At 32.7% G+C, this 8304-nt stretch overlaps 1 pseudogene; it reads left to right on the top strand.

Annotated features, from left to right (window-relative positions):
* The first annotated feature begins 6724 nt into the window (after positions 1–6724).
* On the top strand, positions 6725–8011 carry LOC125600610 (annotated as a pseudogene).
* The last annotated feature ends 293 nt before the right edge of the window (positions 8012–8304 follow it).

Below are 8304 nucleotides of genomic sequence, written 5' to 3'. Positions count from 1 at the left end.
TGCTTAAAACTATTTTTAAACTATTTCAGCAAGAATTCAACTGGAATTCGATGATACGCTCTCTATCTATAACCATTTTGTCCATAAAGTTATGGACAACTATGGGAAGCAGATGTACGAGTGGAAGAGAAAGTGGGAAGTAAACAAGGTAGTTTTTAATTTATTAACAATTTTTAATTTATTAAACTTTTTTTAAATTATTAAACTTTTTTTTTTTAAATTAAAAGGTCCCAAAGTCGATGAACGACACGGTATGGAAGGAGTTGTGTGAGCATTGGGATAAGGAAGAGACGAAAGAAACTTCTTCCACCAACTCCAACAACCGCAGGAGCGACCGTAAAGGGAAGGGCATCTACAAGCATAACTTGGGTGCCCAATCTATTGCCACTCTCGCGGATCGCATGGTAAGTTCAACCGCTTTTTCTTTAATTATTTAAGTTTCAGAATTTTATTTTTTATGCATTTTTTCAAATTTCTAATGTTTGTTTAATTTATTTTTTTTTCAAGGCGGAAGAAAATGAGGGCGAGCGTTGATGATCTCGCCCTAATGAAAAGGGCGTATACCAACAAGAAGACCGGTCAGATTGATGATGGTCTTGTGAGGGACGTGGTCGACCTGGTCCAAACTCAGGTGTACGACGAAGTGTCTCAGCTTCAAACCGATGATGACGATTCGACGGCTTCGACCAACTTGTCCCGGGTTCGAATCAACGAAATCGTTGAATCGGTAAGTTTTTTTTTTTAAAAGTTCAATTTATTTATTTCTTGATTTTTATTTTATCATCAATTTATATTATCTAAATTTGGTTTTTTATATTTCAGTCGGTTCCAAAGAAGAAGGGACGTATGGTCGGTTTGGGTCGTCGCTCCCGGTCGGCTGCTCCTTCTTCTGCACCACCGCCATATGTTGATCCGGAAGTTCTTACGGCTCAGCTGAAGGACAAGGATGATCGGATATCTGCGTTGGAGACCCAGATGGCAGCTCAACAGGCGGGCTATGAGACCCAGAAGAGGCTCAACGAGCAGATGATGGAGATGATGAAGAGGATGTACCCGAACGAGGTGTTCCCGAACATCCAAGACCCGTAGTTTTTTTTTTTTTTACCAAAAACTCTGAATGTTTTATTTAACTTTGAATATTATCTACTATGTTTTATTTAATGTTTTATTCAATTTTAATTTTAATTTTAATTTTTAAATTTAAATTTAAAAAATTTAATTTTTTTAAAAAATAATTTTTTTCGAAATTCCGAGGGAATGGAGTTTCCCCTTGGAACTTTCTTCCCTTGGAATATTCCGAGGAACATATTCCCTCGGAATTTTCCGAGGGAATGGAGTCCTCGGAAAATTCCGAGGGAGTTTTGTCCCTCGGAATTTTCCGAGGAACTCCATTCCCTCGGAAAATTCCGAGGGAAAATATGTTCCTCGGAATTTCCGAGGAACATATGTTCCTCGGAATTTTCGATAAACATTCCGAGGAATGTTTTGTCGAAACTTCCGAGGATTTGACCATCGGAATTCCATCGGTATATTCCGAGGAACCATCCGACGAACATATGTTTCTCGGAGTTTCCTCGGAATTTTGTTTCCTCGGAATTCCGAGGAAGTATGAATTTCCGAGGAGATATTTCCGAGGACTTTTTTCGTCGGTATGTCGTCGGAATAGCGTTATTCCGACGACATACCGACGATTTTTTCCCTCAGTATCCCGATGTTTTCTTGTAGTGTGCATTGACTACTAACTAGTATAAATCCTTTTTTTTTTTTCTCGTAACTGGCTTATACTAGTATAAATCTTAGTAACTAGTAGCATATATTGTCTCGGTGACAGGTGGCTGGTTGCTCAATATGATGATCTCCAACTTCGATATTGGGTATTGAATGGAATACGTTCCCATTCGTATCCTATCACCACAACTGATGTCGATGACTTATCTTCAGTGTTCATAACAGCTAAGCGATATTAATGATTTCCTTTCTCTATTTAATTTTTCTCTCTTCACCTATAAGTGTCTAACCAGGGAGTTCTTTTTTTTTTTTTGAATCTTCAAAAATGCAAGACTTTGGAGTATAATGCTCCATCCGTTTTAATATAATTGATGTTTTAGGAAATTTTAAAATTTTATTTTAAATGATGTTTTTAAATTTTTTATTTTTTTTTTAACAAAATGATGTTTTCAAATTTATTTACAAAATATTAAAGTTACATTTGTTTTTTTATGACTATTATGCAGTGTACTCTTTATTAGTTGAATTTGTTTTAGTTAATGATGTTTGTGTACAAGAAATAAACTAATATAAAAAGTGTACAAGAAATAAACTAAAATAAATTTCATATTTTTATAATCAACTTGTTAAAACCTTAAGAATCAAATAATTGAAATATAAGGAGTATGATTGGGTGTTATTGGTTACATATGAAATTATAGGGTTTAAAGTTTAATGTTTATATATAAACTAAACCCATAAATTACTTTCACTGTTGACAAACATAAAATTACTTTTATCCAGTTGGATGTCATTATAGTTTGACTCAAAATATAATATTACTGTCGATAATTTTCTTACTGTAGTATTCTAAGTCTTCGACGTGTGATTATAAATTTTCTTTTGCTTTTACATTCCTTAAAAATCCAACCAATTACTAAACTACACCTTCTTCTTTATTTTTCTCTTATGTAAAAAGGCTTCACCTTCTTCTTTTTTTATGTAGACATTTATAACCGAGATCTAACCTCTAAAGTTAGGTGTCCACTTCTGCACCATAAACCACTTCAAACTACAATGGAAGTATATTGCGTCGATCATGCTCTTATATTCTCAGAGTCAACTATACATTAGTGTATCCGTACCAATTGCTTGATCCTTAAAACTATAAAATGTTAACTTCTGATACGAAACAATTATAAGAGTTAAATGTTATATTTTAAATTAGTTGGTATAGACCAGTTTGTTAACTAAAGCTAAAAACGTGATAAAGTTTAGTTGAATTCATTTCTTAAAAATGCTTTATTAAACGAGGGATACAAATCTGGTTAGCTGTATATAATTTTCAAATATCGGTCCCGTTTAAGTAGATACGATAAGCACAAATAACTTTCAAAGATGGAGGGTTGATATTAATTTTTTAATAACCAAATCAATGTACTATTTTTTTGGGTGCAAATCCTTGTAAATAATAAATAACGGATGACACCGACAAAATAAAAAGATATATAATTGGAACGTCACGTTAGGAATGTTGAACTTTTACACAAACGGGGATTAAGAAACAGGAAAAAGGAAGACCAAAGTCATTAGGACCCGTTCCACTCTTTTTTCACCAAAGTCCTTAAACGCCATTCAAAGGGATTCCGACCAACCTCATGTGTCCTCTTATTTTATTGGGAAAATTGTTTTTTAGAGCAAAAAAATGATAACTATGTTCCATTAGACTAATCTCATATACTTTTGTGTCCCATTAGGCTAACTATTTTAAAATGGTAATAATGCCCTTAAATTTGTAATTTTTTTGGTTTTTTTTTGTTTTTTTTTATAAAAAAATCGATTTTTTTTTCAAAATATGAAAGTGAATATTTCCAAATATTTTATTTCCATATTTTTAGGAACTGATTTTTTATCCGTAGAATACAACTAATTTGTAGAAGTCGATTTCTACAGGTTTTAAAAATTATAGTAATATGTAGATTTGATTTCTACATGTTTTAGATTTACAGTAAATATGTTGAAGTCGCGTTTCTACGAGTTGTAGATTTATATTAATGTGTAGATTTTGATTTCTAAAAATTTTAGATCGGTAGGTTTAGCACGGAATGTGTATTCTAAATATTTTTAGAATACTCTTATTTACGTAGATCACGTATTCTAAATATTGTAGATTCAAGAAAAAAAAGTGGATTTTGTTTTATACTTCGTAGAATGTCATTTTTTCTACTTTATTAGAACATAATCTGAAATTTATGATTTAAACATTTTAAAACTGAAAAAATACCACTAAGTTCATATTGGTATTTTATCAAAAGTTACTATTTTTCTAATTTTTTTTGTTTGTAAAACTATTTATTAAATTTATTTTCAAAAATATTAAAGAGTATTAACGGTAAAAATAACACAAATAGATATTAGTCTAAAGGGACATAGTTATCATTTTTTACTCTAAAAAAAACATTTTCCCTATTTTATTTTGCTTGATTTTTCAATTTCTTTATGCTGGTCGCTAGACTTGACATAGTTTAAGTCATACTTCGTTAGATCTTATCCCTTGTTCTAATAATAAAACCATAAGAAACCCAACAAAATTAAAACTTCGATACTCTTTCCACATGGTTGTTTTAACTTTTTAATAATAAAAAGGAAAAAACAAATTAGGCAAAAAAATGGTAACTATGTCTCATTAGACTAATCTCACATACTTTATGTCCCACTAGACTAATTATTTTCAAAATGACAATAATGCCCTCAAATTCAATTAAAAATTCGAAATTACAATTATCAAAACAATTGTAAATATTAAAATATAATAAATAGTTAAAGTAATTAAAATAAAAGAAAACATCAAAAATCCTCGAATAAAAAAAACTTAAACCTACACTTTATGTCCTATGATTTTTTTTCTTCTGAAAATTCTATTTTTTCATATATGGAAACTGATATTTCCAAATATTTCTTTTTCATATTTTTGAAACTGATTATCTTATCCGTAGTAGAATACAATAAATTTGTAGGACTCGGTTTCTACAGGTTTTTAGATTTATAGTAATGTGTAGATTTTGATTTTTACATATTTTAGATTTACAGTAAATCTGTAGAACTTGTTTTCTACAAGTTTTTAGATTTATAGTAATGTATATATTTCAATTTCTACAGGTTTTAAATTTATAGTGATCTGTAGATTCCGATTTCTACATATTTTAGAGCGATAGACTAAGTGCAGAATGTGTATTCTAAATATTTTTAGAGTACTATTATTTATGTAGATCATGTATTCTAAACATAGTAGATTTAATGAAAAAAAGTGAATTTTATTTCTACTTAGTAGAATGTCATTCTACTTTATGTAGAACATAATTTGAAATTATGATTTAAATATTTTTAGAACTGAAATAAAATACACTAAGTTCATATATGTATTTTATCAGTAGTTACTATTTTTCTAATTTTTTTAGTTTGTAAAACTATTTATTTGATTTTTTTTTAAAATACTAAAAGGCATTAGATGCAAAAAGTGGTACAAAATAGAAATTAACCTAATGAGATATAGTTATCATTTTTTGGCATAAAAAAACAATTTTTCCTAATAAAAATGCATGGTTCAAAACCCAACTAATTCTTTAGAAAAAAAATACTGATGGTAATCCTGCTCCAAATTTTCTAAAAATCTTAAGATATAGTTTCTTCTAGTTAAATACTCTCTTTGTTTCGTCTTATTTGATATTTAAGGTTTAATGCACAAAAATTAAGAAAGTACCACTTTTATAAATTTATCTTAATAAAAAATGACAAATAAGTTAGCTAACTTTATTTTAGCAGAATTCAAAATTATGAATGATATGCATAAGTCTACTTTTACCAAACCAACTTTTTGCATTAGCTTATCACTATTTGGTGCCTTGGTGGTATCTTCGTAGTTGTTAATAATGATGGGCGTTCGGGTACCCGTTTGGGTTCGGATCGAGTATTTCGGATTTTTGGGTATTTTGGTATATAAGTATAGAACTCGTTCGGGTATTTCTGTATTTCGGGTCGGGTTCGGTTATTTTTAGTTCGGGTTCGGTTATTTCGGATCGGGTTCGAATATTTAGATTTTGAAAAAAAATTAAATTTTTCATTTCTCAAATTTCTTGTACTTAAAAAAATAACTTTCACTTAAATAATTTTTTATTTTTATAGATTGAATGGTTAATAGATTTGGACATAACTTTTGAAACTAAAAATACATTAATTTAGTTATTTTTTTTAAATTTTGGATGTAACTTTTTGTTAATTCTTCAAATAAAAAAATTTGACATATATTTTAAGTGAATAGCAAATCATTTTCTACGTAATTCTATGTATATCATATGAACTTAAAGTATGTGTAGTGTCAATATAAATATTTTTTTTATAAATGAGAGATATAAACTAGAAATATATGGTTATTATACATATGCATGTTCGATTATCTTTGGATATCCATTCGGGTTTGAATATTACCCGTTCGGATTCGGATATCCAATCTCTCCTAATTCAATATCCGTTCGATATTTTGCTACTTCTTCGGTTCAAATTTTAGTTCAGATTTTTCAGATCGGGTTCGGGTGCGGCTTTGGATATCGGGTGAGTGTCCACCCCTAGTTATTAATTAACAAGTTTTATTTACAGATCATTCGATATCCCTCTATAAAGGAAGTTTCAAATGAAGAAAAAAAACATTTCTGTATAAAGAAAGATTTTGAATAAATCCCTAAAAGTAAGGTAAACGTACCGTATATAACTAAATTATACTTGAATACACTATTGAAAGTTTCCATTATTCCAAAAACAATGAAATAAAAGGGAAAGAACAATAAGAGAAAACAGCCGTTGTTGTACGTTGACTTTCAATCTTTGTTCTTGATATTTTTCCACATAAATGACGTGTTTTTCTGTTTCCTATCTGTTTCCCTCTCACATGGTCTCATAATATCTATATATACAATGCATACTCGTCTCGTTGTTAATATATATATTCATCAAAAAACCATATCGTTATTTCAAGAAGATGGCTGATTTGGATATGGAGAGGAAGATGGTATCTCCCAAGAAGCTCCACGTCAATTCCGGAGCTTTTTGACATCTCCGTCTCCTCTCCATCTCCTCTTCATCCTCCCGCCGCCGCTTACGAACTCTACCTCCGTTTGCCGGAACTCAGAAACATCTGGTCCTCTCTTGGCTTTCCTCAATGGGTCACCGAGCCGGTCCTCAAACCAGCTCTTCAGGCTCTTGAGATCACTTTCCGTTTGATCTTGACCGTTGCTTCCGACACACGTCCATACATCAACCGACAAGAGTGGACCCGACGCTTGGACTCGCTCGTCACAAGCCAGATAAAGATCGTTGCGTCACTCTGCGAAGACGATGACGAATGCGTACCGGTTAGCAATGGCTGGAGCTCAATGAGCCTGCTGTCCGAGATAGCCACGTGTCGGACAACGGAGAGCATTGGTCAGAAGATCTTGTGTACGGTCGAGAACGAAATGCGTTGGTGTAAGTATACACTCGGTTTAGGTGAACCGAACCTAGCCGGAAAACCGTATCTCCAATACGACGTCGTTTGCCGCCCGGAAGAGCTACAAAGCCTCAAGAACAACCCTTACGCTGATCATATCGGGAATCAAGAAAACCAACGCTCTACACGATTCACCAGATTCTTGAATCTTGGATTCACGTTTCACTGAATCTCCTAAACCGAATCGAATCAAGAATCGACGAGGCGAAGTTTGAAAAAAGCGTCTTCCGACGTGTACTTGCTAGAGACGATATGGAACCTTCTGAGTGAGATAAAGGATCTACACATTCTGATGGATCCAGAAGACTTCTTGAAGGTCAAGAAACAGTTAAAGATCAAGTCTACATCACAAAACGACGCGTTTTGTTTCAGGTCCAAGGGGTTAGTGGAAATGGCCAAGATGTCTAGAGAGCTCAGACAGAAAGTGCCAGCTGTCCTCCAGGTTGAGGTGGACCCTACAGGAGGTCCGAGGTTGCAAGAAGCTGCGATGAAGCTTTTACTCGAGTAAGACTGAGTACGAGAAGATACATTTGCTACAGGGGATGCAGGCGGTTGAGTCTGCTTCCAAGAGATTTTCTTCGGGTACCAGAAGCTAGCGGCGACGATGATGGGAAGCGCGGAGGCTAACGCGAATAGAACGGCGGCGAGTCATCACGAGACGTGTGACTCGCTGACTCAGGTGTTTATGGAGCCAACGTATTACCCGAGCCTAGACGCTGCAAGACTTTCCTAGGAGAGTTCTGGACGCAATTTTTTCCGGACTGAACAGACTAAATTAAAACACTATCCACTAAGTTAGGGAACACTACTGAAATTTTTTAACATGTAACGATCAGTATACGAATATATATAAAACTCATTTACTTAGCAAAAAACGAGTTTCTTTCTACATTAATACAATACAGTTACTGGGCTAGAATCATAACACTAACCTAAAGAAGAGCAGGTCAGTCTACCAAGTAAGACCAAAAATTCACCATTTCCTAGAACTTGTTAACACCATAGATTTTGAAAAACAAACTTCTCAAAAATTTGACAAATGGTTTACTGCATGTTTG

Source organism: Brassica napus, unplaced genomic scaffold (assembly GCF_020379485.1).
Source record: "Brassica napus cultivar Da-Ae unplaced genomic scaffold, Da-Ae ScsIHWf_2320;HRSCAF=2993, whole genome shotgun sequence".
Classification (NCBI taxonomy): domain Eukaryota; kingdom Viridiplantae; phylum Streptophyta; class Magnoliopsida; order Brassicales; family Brassicaceae; genus Brassica; species Brassica napus.
The sequence above is the reverse complement of the archived record's forward strand: the minus strand, read 5'-3'. Positions and strand labels throughout refer to the sequence as shown.